This window comes from Chelonia mydas, chromosome 2 (assembly GCF_015237465.2).
Source record: "Chelonia mydas isolate rCheMyd1 chromosome 2, rCheMyd1.pri.v2, whole genome shotgun sequence".
Classification (NCBI taxonomy): Eukaryota; Metazoa; Chordata; order Testudines; family Cheloniidae; genus Chelonia; species Chelonia mydas.
Window position 1 is genome coordinate 104,673,662 of NC_057850.1, and position 27,071 is coordinate 104,700,732.

General features: G+C 39.5%; 1 long non-coding RNA gene across 10 annotated transcripts in view; it reads right to left on the reverse strand.

The window, feature by feature from the left end:
- The window catches only part of LOC114019526, a 784,643-nt gene that overhangs the window by 539,217 nt on the left and 218,355 nt on the right, over window positions 1–27,071 (reverse strand). The window contains exon 5 of one of the 10 annotated variants that reach the window (XR_006288645.1): window positions 23,237–23,408. The exons of the other annotated variants lie outside the window; for them this stretch is intronic. This is a non-coding gene — a long non-coding RNA (uncharacterized LOC114019526). The remainder of the gene's footprint in view (window positions 1–23,236; window positions 23,409–27,071) is intronic. 10 annotated transcript variants of the gene reach the window in all.

The following is a 27,071-nucleotide window of genomic DNA, read 5'->3' on the forward strand; positions in this document are numbered from 1 at the left end:
TACGAATGCTTCCAGTAACATCCCCCCTCACAGTCTTCTCCCTACACCCCAGACAAAAGAGAAAAGGAGAAAAAGAAAACCCAGATCACGAAGTAAAACTGTTCTTCTGAAACTTGGAATTTGCGGACATTGTTGAGAGATTGGGAGTGATGCTCATTTTTCACATTTCCAGCCTGGAGTTCTATACTGGTACTCTCACTGGCTGCGTGACTCATGCAGAAAGGAGAAGGCATTCCCAGGTTCTCAATTCAAAAACTCTATTTGTCCCCTGTGAAAGAGCTGGATTCTCCCTTTAAAATCCATCAAGCACTACTGTGCTCTCAATGCACACAGCTAAAACAGATGCCCAACAATAAGCCCAGAAGCACAAGCTATGAGTTCTTCATACATTTTAATTACAATTTACACAAAATGAAAAAGACAAGTTAACAAACTCAGTTCATAAAAATTTAATCGCAAATTGCATTTTCATACTGAAAAGCAGAGGATGGAAGCCTTCAGCCAGCAGATCAGAAAAACATATTACAAATAAAAGTAACCTGCACTCCCCAGTTGGGACGAAATAGAGAGAAGGAGTATGGGACTGCACAGTGACAGAGATTTTGTAAGAGTGTTTCTCATTAAGCTGGTCCCTCTGTACCAGAACTGCAGACTCTAAAGGTCTTATCCCATGTGCTGTTTCAAGACCACTAACCAAATGTGTGTGAAACAGAAACAGGAAGCAGAACAAAACTATTTCAAAAAGCGACACTGGAGTGGGAGACAACAGTTGCCACCTCCAGACACTGAGAGATTGCATTATGCTGAGGGATCTGTGGCCACCCATGTTTAGTGCAGATAAGTAAGAACACGCTCTGCTCTGACCAATCAGAGGCCTACTACTGCAGCTGCACATCCAAAGCACTGGGTGGCCCTTCATTTCAGCAGCTCTAAACCGTTTTAAATTGAAAACATGATTGCAGAGATCTGGGGTGGTACTCTGAACGGAACAGAAAGATTAAAAAGGAACAGGGGGTTAATTCCCTGCCAGCCTCTCTGAATCATCCACCGGGTGATAGGGAATCCTGTGCAAAGCTCAAGTTAATTTTATTGTAGTACCTTATGCCACTTCACTGCACACTCATGATGATCAGCAATGAAAGTAATAAAGGAAATTGTGCCCTATAGGTCCCTGTAACAGCATGAAAATTACCCCACTATTTAGTCTCCTTTGCATGGACTGTTTTTACAGTGTAATTAGTGCTACTTGATTAAATATGTTATCAAATTCAGTACAAAATGAACGACAAATGTCATAGCTTTACAATGCCATTACTGCAGTAAGGATTTCATCTGCCTTCCTGGCTCCATCTTTAAACACCATGTCCATAGCTGCACCTTGCATTTCACCTGTCACTTGGAGGCCAGTGCACCTCTAATTCCATGTATTAAAATTTACTTCTGCATATAAAAGTACATGACTCAGTCTGTGATTAACAGGGGATTTTTTTAAAAAAGGGGGTGAAAGGTAAATTATAAAAGTTACTTCCAGAACAATATCATTTGCAAGTTAGAACCCTTCAGTTAAAAAGAAATCCACTAGGTTCTAATATATTAATGAATAGCTGCTGTCTTTGTAATTTTGCAGTACTTATTCCATTACTGTCTGACACTTCCTATTGTCACTGCTTGAATTTTTAAACACTTCCGCATGACTAGTGCTAATCTCTACATCTTGTGGAGGGCTGGTAATAAAAGGAGAGAGATGCACAGGTGTGTAAGAGTGATTTTATCTAAACATGTAATAAAGCCCACTAGATAATATAAGAAATTCCCCCCTCAACTTCACCATCTCTTCTCCCCCAACCCCCAGTTTTTAAAAAGAAAACAGATATTCAAACACAGTATAGAAAACTCCATTTTCTTTATTTTGGAGAGCATCTAGACTGATACCTAACTTTTTAGAGGAAAAAGAGAGAATGATTCTTTCTCCAAGAACAAAGAGCGTTGGTGCAAAGAAGTGGTACTTCCACCTGAAATAGAATATTTTGTAGCGAATAGAAAGTTTGGTATCTTGACCTGCTTTCAAAAAATCTTGTATAACTGGAATGACAAGCTATTGTGAACATCAGCTTTGAAGAATGCAATCTCCAAAAACAAGCTCTGATTTACACAAGAATCTATATACAGGTACCTGGACAACCTTTTATTTGTCTATTCAAGAACATTTCAACATCCCTGTTAAAACTCTGATTCTCTGCAAACTAATTTCAACAGATACGTACAAAAAAAAGTATGCTTCTGAATGCAGGGTTTAAGGCTTTTTTTAAAAAAAATTCACATTTTATTTTATTGTCGCAGTACCCTTATAGAAGTATACATTGCCACATATATGTTACTTGGTTTCCATACCAATGTATCAAATGATCACATAGCAATGTTCCATTCATCTTCTTTAGAAACAGAAGAGGTGGGATATTTCTAGATCCTCCTAAATCCTTTGCAGAGTAATGAATTAAGTATTTTGGTACTACAGTTATGGTATAGGCAAAAGGTGCTATTCTGGTCTCAGCAAAAGCTACCATGCGGTCTAGATCCTGTTACATGTTGAGAGAGGGAATACAGCTGAGCATGCAGTGTTCCTTTCCTCCACTTAAGATGCCATGCAATGTAAACTACCACTTAAGATAGAGACAGATACCATAATGACTGGCATTTTAAAATATAGATTAGATAAGACCTTATTATAACATCTCACTGAAGCAATAAGGCTTTTTTGTTAGCGTGTCGGGGGCTCAATTCTAACAGCAATTTCATCATGCTGTGGATCATTTTCACCTGGGGTAGAGCTGATTTGCACTATGCCACCAGCACAATGCATTTCGAAAGCTGCCACTGCCATCCCAAGAAGGACCACCCCAGCGTAGGGGCTCCTCCATTGCTGTGCAGCCAGATCTGTATTGCCTCCTGCGCCATTCCCCATCTCTGCATCCCGTGTAAGGAATATGAGGAGGCAGCCGGGGAAGAGGACATATGGCCAGGGCTTCCCTGAACCCCAGCAATCCCTAGCTGCAGTAGCATTGGCAGCTAGTGTAATTTAGAGCAGACTGATCAGCCCAGCCAACAGTCATTCCATAATGAGAACTTAAAGCCACCTTTGCAAACCTACCACCTCTCCTCCCAACCACCCCACATAGCCCGAATTTCCCCAGATTCCACTGTGTGTTCCTAGAGCTCAAAAGAAATCTTGTTTTTATCTATGAGGAAGCAATGTTTTTATCTATGAGGAAGAGAACAAAGCATTCCTGCAGTCAGAAATTGTGTGCCTGTTTGAACCTGTCACATCATACATCGCCATATACCCTACATATTCTAAAGTTAAATTAGTCCATTGCATAAGACACTAGAAAGCGGTGTAGGTGTGTGGCCAACTCTGCTAGGTACATTGCCATGCAACTGCATAGTACATGAGATGTTTGAGGCAATCCAATCACAGGCGAAGAGTAGTCAAATAGAGTTGAAATTTTTATCTCATCAGCCACAACTGCTCACCAGGGGTTCTTCACTATATTGAGAGATTTCCTAAGCAGAAGTCTTTGACTTATAAGGCTTTTAGGAATCTGAAAGTAGTTCCAGTTTTGCTCTTTTTTTTTCTGTCCTAAATTTTCATAATCATTGTTCTATTTTCAGTTAATATGGGGTCAGGATCCTTGGCTGCTGTTAACCTTGCATGTCTGTCTATCGCAACAGATATCCTCTAGAGCACCTGCATTATAATAGCTCTGTTTTAAACAGAATGAATGAAAAGAGTCAGCAGTAATCATCATTCTTAATAAGTCGAAGACATACCAAGAGAGCTCACTGATGTCTGAAAGTGCTGACAGACTTGCACGGGACTCCTACATCAAAAGGAATAGTTAATACAGCTGGCTGAAAGACATTACATATGGCTCCCAGTGTGATAATTTAAGAGTGATCCTGTGGCAAAAACAGTTCATAAGGGCTCTGAAGGATTCATTTTTATATTGCTTTCACAGCACCCAAAATCCCACCAAACCACATTAATGGGTCCAGATAACACCTAGCCCTATTGCCACATAGCGTAAGTAGATCGACTAAATGTTATGCACAAGTCTAAGGACACAGCTTTTAACCCAGAACTGCCCAACCTTTCCAGCACTGTAGACTGCATTGGCACCTCGACAGAAGCCCTAGAGCCAGAGCGAGTTTGCATATATATTGACATGAATTGTTATAATAAAAAATAAACTCAAACCACCATAATATCAGATAAAAAAGAAAAGGAGTACTTGTGGCACCTTAGAGACTAACAAATTTATTTGAGCATAAGTTTTCGTGAGCTACAGCTCACTTCATCGGATGCATTCAGTGGAAAATACAGTGGGGAGATTTATATACACAGACAACATGAAACAATGGGTGTTACCATACACACTGTAACCAGAGTGATCACTTAAGGTGAGCTATTACCAGCAGGAGAGCGGGGGGAGGAAGGGGGATGACTTTTTGCAGTGATAATCCCCTCCTCCACCCCCCACCCCAGCTCTCCTGCTGGTAATAGCTCACCTTACCTGATCACTCTCATTACAGTGTGTATGGTAACACCCATTGTTTCATGTTCTCTATGTATATAAATCTCCCCACTGTATTTTCCACTGAATGCATCCGATGAAGTGAGCTGTAACTCACGAAAGCTTATGCTCAAATAAATTTGTTAGTCTCTAAGGTGCCACAAGTACTCCTTTTCTTTTTGTGAATACAGACTAACACGGCTGCTACTCTGAAACCTGTCATAATATCAGATAGTTCTAGTACCCTCAGTTCACCAGCAATAAAAACCTGTAGGCAAACAGGTGAAGTTCATGCTGAAGTTACAGGCAGAGAATAAATATAGGCCATATGTTGAGGACTGCACATGCCTCCTGAGGTGCACACTGGCCACCCTAAGACGGTTTTCGAAAACATTTGCCTTCAGATCTGATACGCATGTGCATATTCAGCATAGGGCAGAGTAAAAAACACATCACTCTTATCTCTGTGAAAGAGATTTACACCCTAATTCCCTCAGGCAGTGCTTTGAAAATTCACCCCTTCATGTTTTTTAATCTAAATAATTACATTTGTCAACAAATATACAATGGTTGTGATTCAACCTTGTCAATTGCTTCAGACAACTAGGTCACTTTATCTTGGCATTTGCACTATTCCCTAAATATTCCTTACACTAAGTAAAGGGAAGAACAGAAAATACCACCAATACTGAGGTGTAGTTGTCCAGGGTAAAATTGGACAATCTTTTAAATGTGACCATCTGAAGATAGACCTGCCAAACCTCAATCAATTTTTTAATGCAGAGATTAATTCTTAGACTTTTGCAGTTGTGCTAATGTAGAGAATAAAGAAAAACATTACTGGTGTGGCCTTTAAAACCCAGTTTCCTTTCTTTTAATCTATATTTTGCTCCTACAAATAACCTCAGAAGCAATGTTGCAAGTGCAAATGAGAGCATGTAGACATCTAATTACCTGCTGTAGTCTCAGATCAGGTAGGTAGATGTTGTGCCTACAAATAAATGTTCCCACAGTTATCTGTGAGCATGAAAAGAGAAGCCAGGTTCAGGCAAGTTTAAAAAGTCAGATCCGAAAAGTCCCAAAGCATAAAACAAGTGATTTTTTATTTTGTATAGACAACCTACTGTAAATTGCACATTTTAAAAAAAGATAAAATTGGCCCCAAGCATGCTAAAAGTCAACACAATAATCTGCCTTTATCAAATTAAAATTATCTGAAATACAGTTCTAAATCAAAATTGTGTATCAAATGCAGAATGCATTAAACGATATAAAGTATAAAATGTTAGTATAACAGCAACAGTAAAGGTAAGGATGTTCAAATTCCATAGCTGGTATTGCTCCATGTCTAGTACACGAATGTTACCTTATTTTAACATTCGTGTACTGCCATGTGTTAATATTCATCCTAAAGTCCAAAACCATTTTGCTACTCTATGAAAGAAGATTGCTACATTTGCATCTTTGTAGCTTATCATTGCTTAAATGCATAATGATTTTGCATAATAAATAACACTTGACTTCATTGAGAACTGCCAGTGCTCAGCACATCTGAAGAGCGGGCCCATTATCATCACATAGAGACAACACCACACCGTGAACACATACCATCCTAACTTTGTGACCCTGAGTCAAACACCCAACACAAAATCTGGAGCTCTCTCTAAATACAAGATGAGGACAAACCAATGAAAGTTGGGTTGTCCCACAAATTTTGTGATGGGTGGCATCAAGACATGGGCAAACTTCAGGAAGTTTTAGACTATGCTAAGCTATGTTTTAGACTTGCTAAATACATCTGAGCTCAAACACTAATTTTGAGTATAGCATTGTTTCTTTCCTAATAGGATTCAATTTTTATAAAACTGTGTTTGTAGAGGAAGAGTACTAAAATACTCACTCATAGAAACCAAAAGATTTATTGGAACACTGCAAGTAACAATACGAGCACACAAAGACAGGACTTAACTCCCTCTTAGCACAGAATTCTTCCTCTTTCTACCCTCTACTTCCCAAAAGACAAGCTGACACTAGTGGTTTGAATGTGACCATATGCACCATATCTGTTTTTAATTGCAATTTTTAATTTAGAATTTGGTCTCTCCCTTTTCTCCTTCCTACTTCTCTTTTTCACCCTACTCATTCTCTACTCCATTTTTCATGCTTTTTGTTGTTGTTATTGTTTTTTAAACCACGTCCACCACTTTGGTCCTTTTATATCATTGTGTTTCATAAGTTGTATTTGTGTTTGACAAACCTTCAAGTCGGAGTCAAAATTTAGAATGGATATTGTCTGAGTGAGTTGAAATTAGGCAAAACAATTTTTACATCCTTTGTGGCAACACTAATTAGAGTTCACATGAAATTAGCAGGGCTTGTCAGTAAGAAAAGGTAGCCTGTTTCCTGTAACTGATTGTGCTTTTAAGCAATTACGAAGATGTTATTTACACAACAGTTTTAAAGACACTTTATAGAAAACTAGCTGTTCTTGATCATGTGTGTCATTTTGTTTAATCATAAGATATTAAATATCTTTCCTCCCTGGCTTATTTTACTGGAAAACTCTTATATCGCTTTAAAACTGTTTGCAATTATATTTCATTTAAAATGTAATTTATATTTTATTTTTTGGTTTGCTGCCAACATTACCCCTGGGACCTGAAAGCAAGATGCTGGATCTCAAGTAGTTTTCCATGAAGAGTTCTGTAATGTATATTACATTTATGTTTTCAGTAAATAACTGGCATTAAGCAATCACAGATCTGAGAACAAACCTGAAACCTAAATATTTATCACAGAAGAGTGACCAGTTGCATAAATAGTAAATCATACTGATGAATAATAATTTCTGGATTTCTAGTAGTTTATACATGAGAAGCTGAATTTTTAAAATTTCTCTGCTCTAATTTAGTCACTTAAATCCATATCAAGGCACCCAAACACTTTTATTTTGACACATAACTATGGAATGAAGTGCTTAACTTCAGGCAATTGTTCAAAGCACAATTCAGTGTTGTAACTGGGGCTTTGATATTACCATGGTAATTTTTAGGTCACAATGATTATGGTTTTGAACAATAACTTTGTCCAACTATTGCTGGCTATTCTACCCAGTCAGATGCATTGGAAAGAGATGGGCACCCCTCCGCGCACACACACGCACAGTTACAGTCTCTGGTTAGCAGTGCAATGTTCTGGGCTGGAAGCCTGAAGAAGGGTAAATTCTGCAGTCATAGAGAAGCTACAGCAAAATTATCAAAAATCCTGGCTGGGTTTTGGAGTAACCAAACTACTTTTGTAATTGCTCTTCACATTTTGTTTTTTAAAATTGTAAATTAAAAAATAAACAAACAAAAAAAACCTCACCTCAATCCACCCAACAGAATAGCCCTGCAATCCTGAGTAATGAAAACTCCTACTGAAAGTCCACTGGTCTGGTCCTTTGTGTCTTCTCAGGATTGCAGCTGAGCTTCTGCCCTAACCCTCTTGTGCAACCAAGAGTTAACTTTGCAGTGCCCAGCGCTCTCAGCCAACGTTTACTCAATTGCATTCACCCACCCATAAAAATTCCCTTAAACAAAAACAACCCCCCCCAAGAAACATACAGAATTTCATACACCTACTCCAAAGCCCGACCTTAACCACTATAGATATTAAATCACTCTTACATGAGTGTGAAAGGAAAGAGGAGAGTAGGCTGTTTGTTACTAAAGGATTTTAATTAGAAAAGAGCATGCACCTACACTAGCTGTATGAACTAAATCAGCAGAGACTCCCTAACTCAGCGTTATGAGACTTTGACCAGGGGTGGGACATAACCAAACCACTCTCCCTTTTCCAACCCCTGTAGTGTAGGGTAGTATCTCCTTAAATAGTTTGTGAGCAACTCTAGTGATGCTCTCTGTCTTAGGTTTTGGAAACCAGTCAGAGCAGCTGTAGGTATGCAGCTAGGCCTTGCATGTTTCTACAGATTTAGTAAATACGGTTAACTACGACTCAACTGTGCCCATTTGGATTCTTCATAATGTTTATTGTTGTGTAAAAAGCAAAAGACAACGCTCCCTCTATAAATAAGGTTTACCAAATGACAAGGGGTGTCTATGTTTTCTTACTGATAGAGAAAACAACATCTGAAAGTGTTACCAACATGCCTCCAGCTTTCATCCAGACCACACCACACGATCCATTCTCTACAGCCAAGCTCTACGATACAACTGCATTTGCTCCAACCCCTCAGACAGAGACAAACACCTACAAGATCTCTATTAAGCATTATTACAACTACAGTACCCACCTGCTGAAGTGAAGAAACAGATTGACAGAGCCAGAAGAGTACCCAGAAGTTACCTACTACAGAACAGGCCCAACAAAGAAAATAACAGAAAGCCACTAGCCATCACCTTCAGCTCCCAAATAAAACCTCTCCAGCGCATCATCAAGGATCTACAACGTATCCTGAAGGACGACCCATCACTCTCACAGATCCTGGGAGACAGGCCAGTCCTTGCTTACAGACAGCCCCCCAACCTGAAGCAAATACTTACCAGCAACCACGCAACAAAAACACTAACCCAGGAACCTATCCTTGCAACAAAGCCCATTGCCAACTTTGTCCACATATCTATTCAGGGGACATCATCATAGGGCCTAATAACATCAGCCACACTATCAGAGGCTCGTTCACCTGCACATCTACCAATGTGATATATGCCATCATGTGCCAGCAATGCCCCTCTGCCATGTACATTGGCCAAACTGGACAGTCTCTACGTAAAAGAATAAATGGACACAAATCAGACGTCAAGAATTATAACATTCAAAAACCAGTCGGAAAACACTTCAGTCTCTTTGGTCACTTGATTACAGACCTAAAAGTGGCTATTCTTCAACAACAAAAACTTCAAAACCAGACTCCAACGAGAGACTGCTGAATTGGAATTAATTTGCAAACTGGATACAATTAACTTAGGCTTGAATAAAGACTGGGAGTGGATGGGTTATTACACAAAGTAAAACTATTTCCCCATGTTTATTCCCCCCTCCCGCCCCCCACGTTCTTGTCAACTGCTGGAAATGGCCCACCTTGATTATCACTACAAAAGGTCCCCCCCCACCCCACACCGCTCTCCTGCTGGAAATAGCGCACCTTACCTGATCACTCTCATTACAGTGTGTATGGTAACACCCATTGTTTCATGTTCTCTGTGTATATAAAATCTCCCCCCTGTATTTTCCACTGCATGCATCCAATGAAGTGAGCTGTAGCTCACGAAAGCTTATGCTCATATAAATGTGTTAGTCTCTAACGTGCCAAAAGTACTTCTTTTCTTTTATCTGAAAGTGGAGTGACTCTGATGAGGACTTAACTGTGCCAGATAATTACTTTTGCCCACGGCTGTGATGTCACTTTCAGAAGCACCTCTTTCAGAGATAACAAGGTGACATAGTTCAAGAAGGTGGCAGACAGAAATTCGTAAAGAGATTGGGGAATCAGAACACTTAGCATACCTTTTTGGATCCAAACACTGTTGTGTTCAAATAAACCCAAGTTTTCCCCCCAAACAGATTGGTCCGTTTCTAACTCACATACTATACAATTCCTATACCAAAAAAAGATAAATCAGTCCATGAACATAAGCGAAATCGGAAAGGGAAAAACAAACAAAAACAAAAACAAAAAAAGCATCTCAATCCCATCTCATGTTCATGCTCCTGAACTAATGCCAAGGTTATGGTACATTTCAGGAAACATATACAAAAGTCAAATACGCAGTTCCCGATATAAAACAATTAGCTCATGTCAAAATGGGCTGAAAACACCACTTATTTTAGTTCTCTCATGTTACTACTTGTCTACATCCTTGTCACATCATTGTGTCATTTCAATACATGAGAATTACATTAAGTTTAGATGAAGGCTTTTGCTTCTTGCAGAGAAGGGAGACAGTATTTTCCTAGAAAACATTTACTGCAATAAAGATCCTGCTTCAATATTGACTTTAATTTTGTGACTTGCAATCTGTCACTTTCATTTTACCTCACCAGACAAAAATGATTGTACTCAAAGAGCTAGACAATAAAATAAAAGGGAGTGTGAAAGTCAAAAAATTAAAGTGGACAGGACGAAGAAGAGTGGAAAAGATGCAAAGAACACAAATAAAAAAATCTTAATACTGAGAACAACCAAAGGGAAATTAGGAAACTGGGGCAAACCCCAAGTTTCTTACTCAGGCAAACTCTCTCAGATTTCATTGATCCATTAGTTACAGTCACTGAGGAAATCCTAGCCTTCCCAACTTCTGTTATTTTAACTTTTTTTTTTTTGCCCAGAATATTCTTTTAGATTTAGAAGCTCATTAGCTTAAGTATCTCTAAAACTACAAGCAAATCACTTAAGAACTCACAGTAAATATGCCCAGGTGTGCTTTAGATAGTTTATGGACTAAAATACGGGCACAGAATAGTCATCACGCCCTTACTATGCATATTTTTACCTCTTCTCATACCCTTATGATTCATGAAAGTGCCATTTCAAAGCTAACACTGTATCTTTATTTTTTCATTCATGTCAATGCTCCAGCCATTTGAAAAGCCACAATAATTTGCTCCCCTTTAAATTCTCATCACAGGAGCCAAACTTCTGACTGGGTGGGACTCACTTGAAGTCTGTAAGGTCATTCTTGAAATCACTGAGCAGTGTCAGGCCCAGTGTAAAGCCTTCCCCATACGGAGGTTGAATAAACCACCCAGGAAATACCAGGCCAAGCCTGGGAACAAAAATCAGGGCTTCTGCATGACTGCATCAAGTATTACTGACAGGTCATTATGCTGACCCTTATTCTCCCACACAAAACAATTGGCAATATTCATTTCAATGAGAGTTCTTTAGCCTCTTACATTTGAAAGTATTCCTAGGTATTCATGTTATCGGCAGTACTGTTTGATAAAAGATCCTGTTTTTAGAAGGAGATACAAATTTCCAGTACGGTTTCTTTCACAGATTCAAAAACAAGCACAACAAATGAACAGGGCAATTTCTGTTCCTCCTGTGTTATTTATACAGTAATTCCACCCACCGAAATGAAGAAAAATGTGTTTACTGTGAACACAGGAAACTTTGTAGCTTATACTTCATTTTTCAGTCATCTTTTTTTAGGATTTTCCAAAATTACTATCAAATGGAAACTTGTGGAATCTACATCTTAGGTTAGTCTTCTTGACATGGAACTGAAGCAGTCACATGCTGATGAGGAATATTTCAGTGGAATGAAGTTATGCTAATCATAAGGCTATAAAATATGTACTGCACTGCTTGGTGCAGGGTGTCAGAGAACCGCTGTAATTGATTTCAGTGTGGAGAGAAAACAAACTAGATAGACTGAAAATTCCTTGAATATTTTACGTCATATAGCTAGGCAAAGAACTAAAACTTGTTGCAACTGTTAATTTTAAATTTTAAAACTTCTTAATTTTTTTCTCCTTCCTCACTGCAAATGTCACTTTCTCTAGCATCATATATACACACTTATATCCCTATTTTCAAAGCATTACTTGTTAGCCACATAGTTGCCCAATCACTGTGAATAACGTGTGGCTCATTTCCATGCAACTTTAAAAATGTAGGGCACATGTGACCGTCTATATTAACTGACACCAGAGGAGATTTCTGAGTTGCAGAATCTCATCAAGTTTTAAATAGTTATAATGCTAAACCAGAGACCGATTTGATTCTTACCACTGGGACGCTAGATAAATTCAAAATCTTGTCATCAATTATGGAAGATTCCTATGACAACTTTGATTTTACAAAATTAGGTTATCTTCCAGCCTGTGGACATTTTCCCATTGCATCCTGGGTTAATCCACATATATGGCTTTTTCTGTCAGAATGACAAAAGATAGTTGATTTTGTTTCACAGTGTATTCTTATCGATGCTCTACTCTTAGCCAGTCTTTGACTGATAGGGTGTTACAGAAAAGGTCCAGGAATTGATTTGTAAATAATTACAGCTAAGTCTTCAGTTCTGAGTAGCTATCGATAAACGCATATCCTTTTTCACTGGTGAATGCCTTTAAATCGGCTTTAGAATGTTCAGTTTCCAACTCTAAGACACTGAACTCATTAAACTCTTTTCTGAGCGGCATCCGCTAGTGTTGTCATAGTTAAGGGTCTGTCAGGGATTTCTATTATACCACCCAGGAGGATGGATTTACAGTGAGAAAAATTTGCTCTTGGAAGAATCCAGAGGCAAATATTTCTTTTTAAAGCAGATTTATTTTTCAAACCTTTGTTATTTTAAAGTTACCAGAGAAAATAGAAAAGAATGCACCCATTACCTGCGGTTTGTTTACTAAACTTTTAAAATAACCTGTTTCTATTTTATATACTGTGCAGATTATAAATCCATAACAAAAATGGTGAAGAGTCATTTGGGGAAGAAGAAAAAAAATGTAAATGAAAGTTTGAAAAGCAAGTACAATGCATGTGCAACCACTTCATAGGCTTTTTACTATATATTCCATATTATGAAGTTATAATAGTCAGAAACATACTACAGTTACTATGCACTCAGAGAACAAATGCCATTAATCTCTAAAAGAGCCACTATGGTGTATTCTGAGATGGCATTATAAACAACCAGGATAATGTATGGAGGGTTGTATTTAATTTTTGTACATAGAGCTACCTACTTCAATAATGACAGCAAAGAAGTGCCTTCCTAACAAGGGCTAAGCAACGGATTATGACAAACCCCACTTCTGTATGATGAACACCAGCCATCACTGGCACTACCCTATCAATAACTATAATTCAATTAATTCCACCTACCTGCACCACCTGTCTCTCTGTAAGAAGTACTGGTGTTGGTGCAATGCACTTAACTTAAACACTGCCAGCACACTAATGGGTCATTCCCCCAATGTGCCAAAATTACTAAAAGTTGCCATTAATAGCCTCTCCCACAGGAAGTTTCTTGACAATTCTCCCCCACACATTACGTGACCAGAAGCACTGCTTCACACTGAAAACAATTAAGTGAGATGTCCTTATTTCCCAACCAAATATATGTCAAATAGCAATAATGCTTGACCATTTTGTTTATGTCCCCAATTGTTTACAAAGGAAAAGATAGGATACCCAGAGTGATACCTGGATCACGCCCGCTTATAGAGGAACCTTTCATAGAGGTCCAACAGAAGCAAGAAAACTGTGAGACTGAAGGGAGAGGCAGGAACGATTCCTAGTTTTCAAGGTGCAAAGCCTCACAACCCTCTGGATCCGAAGAGACAAGACCACTAGCTCTGCAGAGGCTGATGCTGCCTCCATGAATGGCTTCCACTTCAACTCTCTTTTGCTGATCTCCCTTCATGTGCTTCATTGGCTGGGGCCCCTGTAGCTTCAGAGAAGATTCAGAAAGGAGGTTTGACATTACTCCCACTTAAATATCCATTGGGTTAGCAAAGGACAGTACCACAGTGTGTGGTCTACTCTCTCTCTCTCACTCTTCTGGCTCCTCCTCCTACAAAGGGTTCTCCAAGGGAAATGATACCATGAGGCAACAGCATCCCCCTGCTCCTTGGCGAAGGGGAGATCCACTCACAAAAGTCATCCTCTCTCCCAGTGTCATCAAGCGGAAGCTTCATTGATGCTCTTAAGGACTTGATGGTGGATGGACCCAGAAATAAATTAGAGAAAATATTTGCAAGCAAAGAAAAAGCAGGCAAAGTATTTCACTTAATATTAAAAAACCCTACATTCTTAAAAACTGCCTTTAAGCCATTGAGGCAAAGAAGCCGTTAAAAAAAGTTGGGCATAATTTTATTTTTATTTTTTAAATGTACTCACTGGATGTGAGCCTCAGCAATAGCTTCCATTAACTGTGGCACCAGTCTTGTTCCAGATGGCATACAAAATAACTTACAAATGACAAAGTTCAGCAGGTTTATAGCAGCTGTTCAATTCCAGTATTTAGGCCACCCACTTCAGCAGAACTGAGAGCTTTCAATTAACTCCTGCCTCACAGAGCCTTCAAACAGCACCAGAACATGTGTTCAATATTTTCTCACAAAGTAGTCAGCCAAATATGGAGGCTTAGCAATCTGAGCTGCCCTGCAATGCACCCACATCATTCTGCCTTTTTTTTTCTTTTTTTTTAAACTGAATGTGAGCCTAGGTGAGCAACAAGCAGTAAGAGAATTTAGGGCCTTATGACCTTAGAAATATCATTGTAAAAAACAGAAGTCAGAGTACTTCTGTGTTAGTCTTCCCAGGCAAGAGTGAAAGAACAACCCTTATGTAAATATTATTTATGTTAGGTGTTTCAAGGGCTCCTGTCACCATCACACATAAATGTTGGATAACTGTTAATGGCAAATTGAGCATGTCCAAAAGCAGATCTCTTCTCTCCACCCTCCCCATTTCCATTTGTATTTCTATTTCCTCCTCTTCCTTGGGGTTGCCTGTTATTCCAGTCTTCCACTTTCTCTCAAAATCTTCTCACCAGGGATTGATACTCCGGTGAGGGAGAGATGGTGCTGTCAGGCCTTTGCAACAGGTCTTGTATTTAGACCTGAACACAGGCAAACTCTGAATCAATTTATTCTACTCTTATTAAGTGTTCCATATCTGGAGTCCTGCCACGGAGAATGGCAGCCCACTTTAGCTCATGAGTCTGATCTAGGGCCTAGACTAGTTTCAGCACACCTAGAGACTAGATGCCTTGGAAGGTGATGGAGGGATAGGCAGTCTCTGAGATAGCCCAGTTCTAATCAAGGGTCTTGTAAATTAGGACTGACTCTGAATTTGCAAAGCACCTGTATGTGGTGAGCTCATGTCAGTCAATTCTGCTCAGCAGACAACCTGTAGTGGCTTTACATGGTGTTTACTTCTCCACAACATACCAGTGAACTAGCTTGAAAGTGACAACTCCCAGAAATGATTACTAGCTTGGAAGTGACATCTCACAGTGGAAAGATGCTTGTCAGAGAAGAGGAGGAAGCAGTCTCCTGGCTAGGCTGTAAATGGGAAAAAAGTGTTCCTCACCACTTCTTGAAATCTGTATTCCCTGCAGCAGTGAAGGAATTTTAGCTTGACCTCAAGGCTGCTGTACTCCCTTAATAACTGGTGGTCAAGGGGGAGATCACGGTTCTGGCATGCTACTGAAATGTTTCTAACTCTGCCAGTTATTTATTATTTAATGATTCATTCATTATGACAGTTGTTTGAACCATTCAAGAGCAGGAACAAGAAGCATCATCTCCCTCAGTGCTATTGAGTGTGTGTGGAAGAGAGAATGGGCAAGTATGGGTGTTATATATACTAGTTCTCTGAGGAAAAAAAATCACTATTTACGTGTGATTTACATTATGAAATTGTGTAAACATTAGTTAAAAACTAATTCTTGGCTTGCATTAACTTCATATTCTGTTCAGAATTGCCAAGAAGTGTCAGCATAATAGAGGGGAGAGGGGAAGATTACTCCAGCTTTTGAAATAAAGGCAGTTTTTTAAGTACAGCAGACAATTGCAGATACATTGTTAAGGGACATGATTATAATGGACAATCAGCAGTAACAGGCAAGAAAAGATTTTTCCAAACTACACAAATTAAAATTAATGCATTCTTCTCTGGCTACACTGGAGAAGAGCTCTGGCTACAGAAGACACTTGGAAGGCATTACTAGTACTCTAAACAGAGCTAGAGTAGGGGAGGTGGCAAGTGCAGAGATGAATTGGAGTAGATACAGATGTTTAATTTTCTACAAAGTGTTATTCTACATGTCACACACATTTTCTTTCGCTAAAAAATTCTCAAAAAGACAAAACACTGATATTTTCAGGAAACTTTCACAGTAACAAGTACCTATTTTCTTACTGTCCAGGAAGCTCAATGAAAAACCTACTTCTTGGGGGCTTTAGCAGTAAATTTACTGGCGGAAAAATGAATTGGAATAGTATTCTGAAATTAAGAGAGAGAGAGAGAGTGTTGCTACACAGGCCTTTGAGTATAGTCTACATATTTGTGTGCATTCTGTCACACTATCTGTAATCCCTAAAGTACATAATCCCTACCTCATTTGCAACTACCATCCTCTCCTCGTCCTACCTTCTCCAAATATCAAAGACCAGATCCTCCAGGGTAGTGCAGCCTTGCGTGCTACATTGCTAGCAGATTCTGCCCACAGAGCCTGGATATATGGCCCTGGAGAGATCTCCCATGGCAAGGAGAAATCCTGCGGTGGTGTAGAATTAGCATAGAGGCTTCTTTGACACTCCCCTTTCCCTTATGTTTAACCCACAAGGAAAGGAGGCGTGGCCAAGTACTTGCATGCCATGCCAATACCCGGCTGCAGTTTTGGCCCCTTGGGGCTTACTTGCAGCCAACATAAATTAAAGACAATCAAAGACTGCTCTAATATAAGTTGGAGGACTAGCCCTGCACACCATGGCCTCAGGATTGGGAGAGAGTAAAGGGGAGTTTTATGCAAGGAAACAGATACTAAGCCCTGCAGGGACATCCTAATAAGACTGGGAGGGCAAAGGAAAGTCTTTGTCTGGCACTTCAGTATTTCATTCTTGCTTCTATTTGATAGACATAACATTATGTTCATTTTGTCAAATGTAAAATGTGTTTTCACACATCTACCTGGAAGTGTACATGCCTTTCTAGTCATTGTTTAATTAAACTATAGCACACAATAGCATCTGGGGATATATAAAACAAAAAGCTGGCTAGGTATGGAGTTTTCTTATTATAACTATCTTCCAAACTTGCACGCTTTCTGATGAAAAATAAATAGGACAGTTTAGCTGAGCACCCCATATAGTAGGATCAAAGAAATCCACGAGTTCTGATACAGTCCAGCTGGCAGTGTGTTAAACACAACATGCATAGAAACATTAACAGTAAGGGTTAGTAAGCAGTAATACATGTCATAACTCCAAACTTAGGCTGAAAGTATGCTGAATATATTTTTTCTTTCCCTACGCTAAGCTAAACTGGATTCAATACCAGCTCAGTTGTTCCTTTGCCTATTGTTAGCAGGTCATTTTTTGAACATAGACAAGCCCACTGGCTTGGGCCCAGTCCTGCATGGTGCCTGCTCTCTCCTCCTCGATCCTCTGTATATGCCAGATGCAATGGCTGTCCTTGCACTCAGGGAACACAGAAACAACATAAGACTAATATCTTATATTGGGGCTAACCTCCCCAGGAAGGGCAGAAAGCATCTCCCACTGTAGTAGTGAACATTTGCGCCACCCCTACCATGGTCTATATTTTAATGGCACTCTTTAGCCCTTCGCAGGCAATGAGCAGTAACAAGGTGTAGTGGAAAGGTGCATGCCTTAGGTGAAGTACATGGCATAAGGCTAAAGGCAGATTGCTTTCAATCGCCAAAGTAGCATAACTGTGTGTGTGTTTTTCCCCACCCCTCTCATATGCTTTACTTTTTAGTGATCCAATGCCCTGTTTCTACAGAAACAGGATCAGAAAGGCAGTCGGTAGCCAGCACTTGAGCAGGAGCCTGCTTCCTTGCAGAACTCCACTATTGACAGTGAGCCAGGATATGTAGATGACAGTTTGAACAAGCAGTCTGAGGTCTGCACATTATTTAAATTTAGAATATATAATTAAATCTAAAAATAATAAAGAAGATTTCTTTGAGACATTGTCCTTAATAGTTGCCCTCTTTCCTTTCCTCATATGCAGTATCAGAGCCAGATCCCCGGCGTGGAGAAGCCACTTTGTCCCAACTACTGACAGAACCTGGACATAAAGCTGGGCTAAGCCAGCCCAGGAAAAATCATCCCATGGTAAGAGCCATTCTTATGCCATTCTCCCCCTTTGCTGTCAGTGCAGCAGGGAAAATGGACTAAGGACAGACCTGAGCCGGGCCAATTCTCAGCTGCATTTTCAGCCCCCTGTAACCATTTATAGATGGCATAAACCAGACTAGACCTCCATCTGTTCTACCTCAGTGCAGTAGAACCAACCATCCCTTTGCCTTCTCCCACACAGCCTCATGCTGTGTGCAAGTCAACCATAGCCAAGGATTTTGCCATAGATTTCCAAGACAGCAATTAGCTACTGCGTCCATGACTGTGCAGTTACACTGGATATCCATTCACGTATTGAGAACGATCAGTGGTTAAATGGTTGTCTCTTTTGAGAAAGGGTGATAATCTATAAACAGTGTCTTATGAACTCAGGGTATTATTACACATTAACATTCACATTTCTATCAGGAATAGAGTTTAAATGATCAGACAAATAACAAGGATGTTATTTAATTTAAAATTTTGTGCCAATTGGAAAAAAATCACCATCCATCTAATATTTGTTTAACAATCCAAGATGGTCATCATGAGAAAAATTCTGAAAGAGGCTGTTCAGATACCTTTATCCACCAATCTTGAGTCACTTACTATACTTTTCCCCCGATGTGTGCATAATTCCAAAACACTTTTTTAAATTCTTTGCCTTAAACACTGTTACTCTAATTTTTCAACTACAGTGGCAACACCTCAGTTATTCAAATAATTGAAAGAATATATATATAAAGCTTGAATAAGAGGACAGCAACAAATGCAAAAGCCTGTCCTAGATTTTTATCATATTTGCTTTTTGTTTTATTTTCCTTGCCATTTTTAAAAATTGCAGCCAACACATGCTGTTAAATATCTTTGACTCCATGGTGGAGGAAAGGTGGAAAAGATGACAAGAGTGTTCTGTGCAACTTCAGCGTTACAAACAGTACTTCAGGCTAGCACCTCAATTGTTTGATTACATGAAGTAGAGTTATACACCTCATTCCCTTTCCAAAAAGTGACGTTACACAGCATCCGCAAATAAAAAAATATTGAAATTAGAATCATAGAATATCAGGGTTGGAAAGGACCTCAGGAGGTCATCTAGTCCAACCCCCTGCTCACAGCAGGACCAATCCCCAACTAAATCATCCCAGCCAGGGATTTGTCAAGCCTGACCTTAAAAACTCCTAAGGAAGGAGATTCCACCACCTCCCTAGGTAATGCATTCCAGTGTTTCACCACCCTCCTAGTGAAAAAGTTTTTCCTAATATCCAACCTAAACCTCCCCCACTGCAACTTGAGACCATTACTCCTTGTTCTGTCATCTGCTACCACTGAGAACAGTCTAGATCCATCCTCTTTAGAACCCCCTTTCAGGTAGTTGAAAGCAGCTATCAAATCCCCCCTCATTCTTCTCTTCCACAGACTAAACAATCCCAGTTCCCTCAGCTTCTCCTCATAAGTCATGTGTTCCAGTCCCCTAATCATTTTTGTTGCCCTCCGCTGGACGTTCTCCAATTTTTCCACATTGTAGTGTGGGGCCCAAAACTGGACACAGTACTCCAGATGAGGCCTCACCAATGTCGAATAGAGGGGAACGATCACGTCCCTCGATCTGCTGGCAATGCTTCTACTTATACATCCCAAAATGCCATTGGCCTTTTTGGCAACAAGGGCACACTGTTGACTCATATCCAGCTTCTCCTCCACTGTAACCCCTAGGTCTTTTTCTGCAGAACTGCTGCCTAGCCATTTGGCCCTAGTCTGTAGCGGTGCCTGGGATTCTTCTGTCCTAAGTGCAGGGCTCTGCACTTGTCCTTGTTGAACCTCATCAGATTTCTTTTGGCCCAATCCTCTAATTTGTCTAGGTCCCTCTGTATCCTATCCCTACCCTCCAATGTACCTACCACTCCTCCCAGTTTAGTATCATCTGCAAACTTGCTGAGGGTGCAATCCACACCATCCTCCAGATCATTTATGAAGATATTGAACAAAACCGGCCCGGGGACTGACCCTTGGGGCACTCCACTTGATACCAGCTGCCAACTAGACATGGAGCCATTGATCACTACCCGTTGAGCCCGACAATCTAGCCAACTCTCTATCCACCTTATAGTCCGTTCATCCAGCCCATACTTCTTTAACTTGCTGGCAAGAATACTGTGGGAGACAGTGTCAAAAGCTTTGCTAAAGTCAAGGAACAACATGTCCACTGCTTGCCCCTCATCCACAGAGCCAGTTATCTCGTCATAGAAGGCAATTAGATTAGTCAGGCATGACTTGCCCTTGGTGAATCCATGGTGACTGTTCCTGATCACTTTCCTCTTCTCTAAGTGCTTCAGAACTGATTCCTTGAGAACCTGCTCCATGATTTTTCCAGGGACTGAGGCGAGGCTGACTGGCCTGTAGTTCCCAGGATCCTCCTTCTTCCCTTTTTTAAAGATGGGCACTACATTAGCCTTTTTCCAGTCGTCCGGGATTATGTAACTCTCCCATGCACAAAGCCCATCCATTTTCAACAAGATAAAATGTACATTGATACAAACTAACCCTTTCGTAATCCAACCAATTAGTTAATATCAGGGTCATCAGGTACAGCCTCACTGCAGAATCTTCAGGTCAACGTATAAGTGGTGACGGATATCAGAAAGTTTTCATCATCTTTAGAGACAATTCCGACACAGACAGAAACATACCAGTACTTTCATCCTCATCTCATCTAGCACATGTGCATACTCACACACATACCTACACATCAAGTACATTTGGGAGAATACACAAATAAAATCACATACAGTTAAATAATATCGCAATAATTCCCCAGGAACTTTAAACAAAAAAACCCCCATTTTTTTTAGATCCACAAGCTTAGAGTTTTAGAAAAAAGGCTATAAAATGATGCAAGGTTTTGACTATTAGAGTTGTTCCACTGATATCATTAAAAGAGCTGAATTAGATTTGTAATTATTCCCTTATGAGTTTTGCTGTCTATCTGAGAAAGAAGAGTATTCATTTGTGTCCTTAGGTTGACTTACTTTGGCAAAAAAGCCAGAGGGGTGGGAGACAGCAAAAACTTATTTTTACTGTGCGTCTTGTAGAATGGAAGGAAATAAGACTTATTTTGAAAAAAAAAAAAAAAAAGAAAACCAGAATGTTTGGAGACAGCAAAAACTTAGTTCTCCTGTCAGTGTGGTAGAATGGAAGAAAATAAGTGTCAATAATGAATAAGGTACATGCCAGTCAATATCAGCTGTATCTTCCATTTGGATTATACAGCAGCATCCTCAGAATAAATCCGGTCTCTGCAGTATTTGCTCACTATCTGCTGCGTAGCACAGTAACAGTTCATTAACATGCAAATGCTTGACAGTTACTTGGTTTAAGTACATCTGCATATTTATAAACAGCCATTCCAAACCACATCCCCATTTAAGGAAAATGTTTAATGACACTGAACCAAAATATTAACTCATCTAACTCATACCAATTGAATAGTGTGCTGCTGGGGGGTATGGTTTTTTTATTATTATTATTATTAGCATGTTGCTATTTAAAAAATAGATCAGTAGCCAAGTGTTCTGATTCTTCTACAATTAGTTCATGTTTTATAGGTTCTTTACAGCTTTTCCGAGACAATCATTCTGTCTTTTTTTAACCTCTTTAGCTGTGAAAAAGCCCAAATAGGAAGGATGAAGCCATGCTTTGGACATCCACGAAATGTAAATGTATTATTATGAAAACAAACATATTTAAAGTTAAATTTAAGCAGAATTTAATAAAATAAAATATCCATACAAATTTCTTCATTTTAAAAGGATTCAGCAAAAGCTTAAAAAAAAGAAAAGAAAAAGAGGACAGGTTGGTAAAAAACAGGCCCAAAAGGGACTCAAAATCAATGCACTTCATTTCTTTTTATTGTTAACAACAGTAACTCTGTGGTGCCCTGTGTTCATGTCTACTTAGCTCTAGAAATCAAACATATCAAAACAGCTGGCTAAACTTTATTTTTTAGCATACCGTCTAATAATTAAATCATTTCTCTAGAATTATTTGTATGGCTCTTTCTTAAAGATTTGGCCATGAATCTGAATTCCTCAGTTCCTCAACCTAAAACCACACCTCAAATATTTACAGAGAAAGATTAAAATCAGGAACACAGGTTTTTAAAAAAATGGACAAAGGTTGCTGAAAGCTATAGATTCAAACTGATGGTAATAAAACATTAAGTTATTTACCTAGTGCTGTACATGTTTTCCTGATGCTGGAAGACCAACCTTCAGAGTAAATTAATGTCAAATTAATGCAGGAAAGGAGAGGAGGAGCTCAGTCAAATAAATGGGTAGTTAAGAAGACTGGCCTCAATAGTGATAGATAAAAAGAAACTTTTCTGATTTGTACTGCTTGTCCTAAGCAGGGCAGCAAAGGAGTCACACATTCTTCATTATCTTGCCAACAGACAAAGTGCTCACTTCCCGGAGATCACCGCCCTTTCAGATATCAGACGCCATGCCGTCAGGAAAGTCAAGAGCTCTGGCTACACTAGAGAGCTTACAGCGGTGCAGCTGCATCAGTGCAGCTGCGCTGCTGTTCACTCTCTAGTGTAACTGCTCTAAGCTGACAAGAGAGCTCTCCCGTCAACTTAATTAACCCACCCCAATGAGCAGCGGTAGCTATGTCGGCAGGAGAAGCTGTCCACATCGGTGTTTCGGCCAGTGTAACTTATGTCAATCAGGGGGGTGGCCCAAGCCCACACCCCTAGCCCAAGTGTCATATTTCAATGTCTGTAACGTCATCTTGATGAAAAGCAACTGTAAATTACAGACACACACAGGTAAAACGGGTATATTTCATACCCGTATACCCAAAAGGGCTTAGTCAGTAACAGCAGCAGGGTACAATACAGTTTTTGACCTCCACGGTTGCCCCTTTTCACAGATTGATTTCTTTCGAGGAAAAATATGTTCCATGTCCCATTTGTCTGCACTGAAGTTCAGATTCTGTTGCACTAATGCCTCCAGCAAAAAGCTGTGGGAAGGGAGGAACAATGTTGTGGTCAGGCAACACACCCACAAATGTCACAGAACACCCCTGCTCCCCAGAAGAGCTCTTCTGAGAGTATGGATTAAGCTCAAAGAGTAAAGTTGCCCCTACAGCCTCCTTCTAGATTCCTCATCTCCCATAGAGCAAAAGCCCTCAAAAGCAACCTCTGTCTTCTGGCATGCTGTGTCCTTGCTCATCATAACAGGGTCTCTGACCTTAACAGCAGTGCTGAAAATTAAACTCTTCACATGGGCTTGGGCTTGCTGTGAGATTTCCTTGAAAGTCTATGAAGACCTGTGTTCTGCAATGCATTTTGCCCTCGTGCACGCAAGAGGGTCAGCACTCATGCTACAGACTTCCTCGCTTAATTCTATCAGTTTGGATACCAATCCAACACAAAGCTACATCTAACCAACCATGGAGTATCATGAGGCTACAGGGACAATTTACAGACATGAACTGTAAAACAATTTCATATAAATTTAGTGGAATGAACTAAATATTGTATTACTGAGAAAACATGAGCTTCACTCACATGCCTAAGAGGGTACATGGCTAAAAGCTGAAAAGCTTCTTTGCACAGTCCTAATCCAGAAACATTCATGCAATGTGTGTTACATGTTCCAACTCTACCTGGATCCTATTTACCAGCGATAACGTAGGTTACAAGTGAATCAATTAGCATGTAATTTTAGTTACCCTGCAGTAGGCACAATTCAAAAATATTAGATGTTTACATCACTGTTGTCCGTCTATATCTGTTGTCACAGCACCTCTATTCTATTTTAAGAGCCCATTCCACATTTCCTCTACAGCTCTTATCGAAGTCAGGAGTGGGACAAATGCATTTAAGACTTTGATATAGAATCAAACAGGGCCAAAATGAAGTTGGCAGCAGTTGTTCTTAGGTATCTTATGCAGTGTTTACATATCACTACTTGAAATTCTTCTCACATTATTTTCAGATATTTAAATTTTTTCCGCCATCATTATCTATGAAACTGTAGTTATAGGTTATATATTGTGGAAATCCTTATGAACAAAAGCTAGGATCCAAGTAAGATTAACTTTAAGATTTTTATATTCTTTGATTTTATATATTTAATTGCAACCTCTTGCTTTCCCTATACTGGCACTTTTGAAAATTTTGCCCTAACTCTAAAATCTGCTTTCTAGCATATCCTCCTATGCAGACAACTGAAAAGAATATTCTGGTTTTAACACAAACCAAGTTCACCACAGTAACAACTACAGGTTGTTGTGGTTTTTTTTACTTTTTCTTCTTCTAAATAAATATTGCTTGTGTGGTTTTAAGCTGTCCTGTGTTTCTCCCTGACAGCCTCCTCAGACTTCATGCTACTGGTGATTGTAAAGCTGATCAACTACAAGCTCTTCTACAGGAGATAACCGACTTATGGTAACTCAACATAATATGTCAGACCTGCTACAATTTACTGCTATGATGAGAGGGAGAGAGAATAGGTTCTTGCATAGCTGCTTTTCCAGAAAGCTGTGCCTTCAAAATGCTTATCTTTCTACCTCATTTGTTGGATGACTGAATGTTGCCTGCATGCAGACTTAGTGTCATAATGAGAAATCACATGTGCACATGAACAGTGAATATAATGGATCAATCTGAATATCAATAAAGCAAGTTTGGCAGGTGCTGCACCACTGTAATCTAGTATTTTTTTTTAGCCCTCATCTTCATTTGTTGTTAACAGAATTTTTCCTGCCCCACTAGATTCTAGTACAGTAACTGATCAAAACACTCCCAGAGAAACAACTTTTTTCTGCATCTGCTCCCCCAAATGTAACTTTCAATAACACAACTATATGCAGAGCCAGACATAGTAATCATTTTGGGGAGTGAGAGCATGAGAGAGAGAATTCTTTGAAATACACCCTAAACTGAACTGAGTTGATTTACATAAAACTTGTGTCAGGTTTCACACAAATCATTTGATAGTATTTCTATTTTAGGTATTCAAATTAGAAGTGAACCCAGTCACATAATGATGGCCACCCATTCTAGCTGCTATGTTTCTGCTTGTGTTTCATTTTATTGATTAAAAACTTGAATTTCAGATTGAGCGTGATAGAAATGTATTAAGGAAAAAGGAGAAGTTTCACCAATATTAAACCAAATGAAACCAGATCCAACAAACACTTACTGCTCTCTCAAACTATAGCTGATCATGAGCTGAAGCCCAGACCCTAAAGTGGGGCTTAGAAAAAAAATTTTAAAAGGCTTTGGATGGTTCATATATCCAACAGGCTTTCATACAGTACATTTACAGAAAGGGAGCTGTTTGTGATTTTGGACGGGAATTGGTGGGATGTAGCACACAGATGAAAGAGCAAACATTTTTTCCCTTCGTTTTATATTAGCACCACATTCTGAAATGAAGCCCAGCAGGAAACAAACATCCAGCACAGATTTCAAAAGACATCTCACATCTTTGTATTAAAATGTGTTATTTTAAAGTCCTGATGTTGCATGTTTGGTTCTTATTAAGACCAGAGCCAGCACCAGAAGTGCTATTTAATTTATTGTAAAAGAATGTGACAAATATTAGTGGACAATCGGATGTCAATTGCAGGAAGCCAAAAAGAAAATTGAAGACTTGGAGAGAATGACTCATGGGCCTCATGCTATTATCTATGAGAATACTAAGGGCTGCAAGGTTTGAAAAATTACACTGATGACCTTGAGAGTAACTCAGATGAAAGAATGTCAGGTTGATGGAGTTTCCTGAGGGGATGGAAGTAGGGCAGTCTAGGTTTTTTCTTTTCCAATGGATGGTGAAGACGTTTCTGATAAACTATCCTAATTTCCCTTTAAAACGAGTGGCTACAGGTAGCATTCCCTGACAGAGCCAAATAAGAGAGCACCCTATCTACTCCTGCAAGAAATGCACAACTCTTGGAGGGAAAAAAGTCTAAATTTGGTGGCAACTTAGTATTTCTAGGACTGAGAATATTCTTTTCCCCCAAATATCCACCCTGTTTTTACAGTAAGAATAAAATCGACTGGAATGGAGTTTTGCACTGTTCTATCCTGCTAGACACAGCTTTTACTTTGAAAGTCACACGGATGTTTTTGTCTTTCCCTCACAGACTGATTTGGTTTTTGGATTAAAACAAGAAGGAGGTGGTTTCCATGAGATGAAAGATATGACCATAGAGGACTCTTAGTTGGAAGACTTTCTGCTTCCTAATGGTAAGATATGACATGCAGCCTCTCGGGAGGCTGCTACCTGTTTACTGGCGATAACTTTCCCATATAAAGATTCAGACTTTGTATTGGAAGTAATGTTTTTGCTATTGCCAGCTCTGGCTTCTGCTTTTTATGGCATTTAGAGGTCTAGTGATGGGTACAACATTCCCCACTCTCCAGTCTCAGGCTTGGTAAACTAGCAAACTCTGAGACTAGCAATCACAGGGCAAGACTGGTAGTCCAGATTTCTGAGTCATATTCCTGACTCTGCCATAAACATACTATAAGAGCACCAGCCAGCCAAACCCACACTGGGCTTCTATCTACCTGTACATAAAAAGAGGAACAATAAATACTTACGTATCTCACATGGGTTGTTATGATTAATGAATTGGTTGTAACACACTTTGCTATTCTTGGATGAAAGT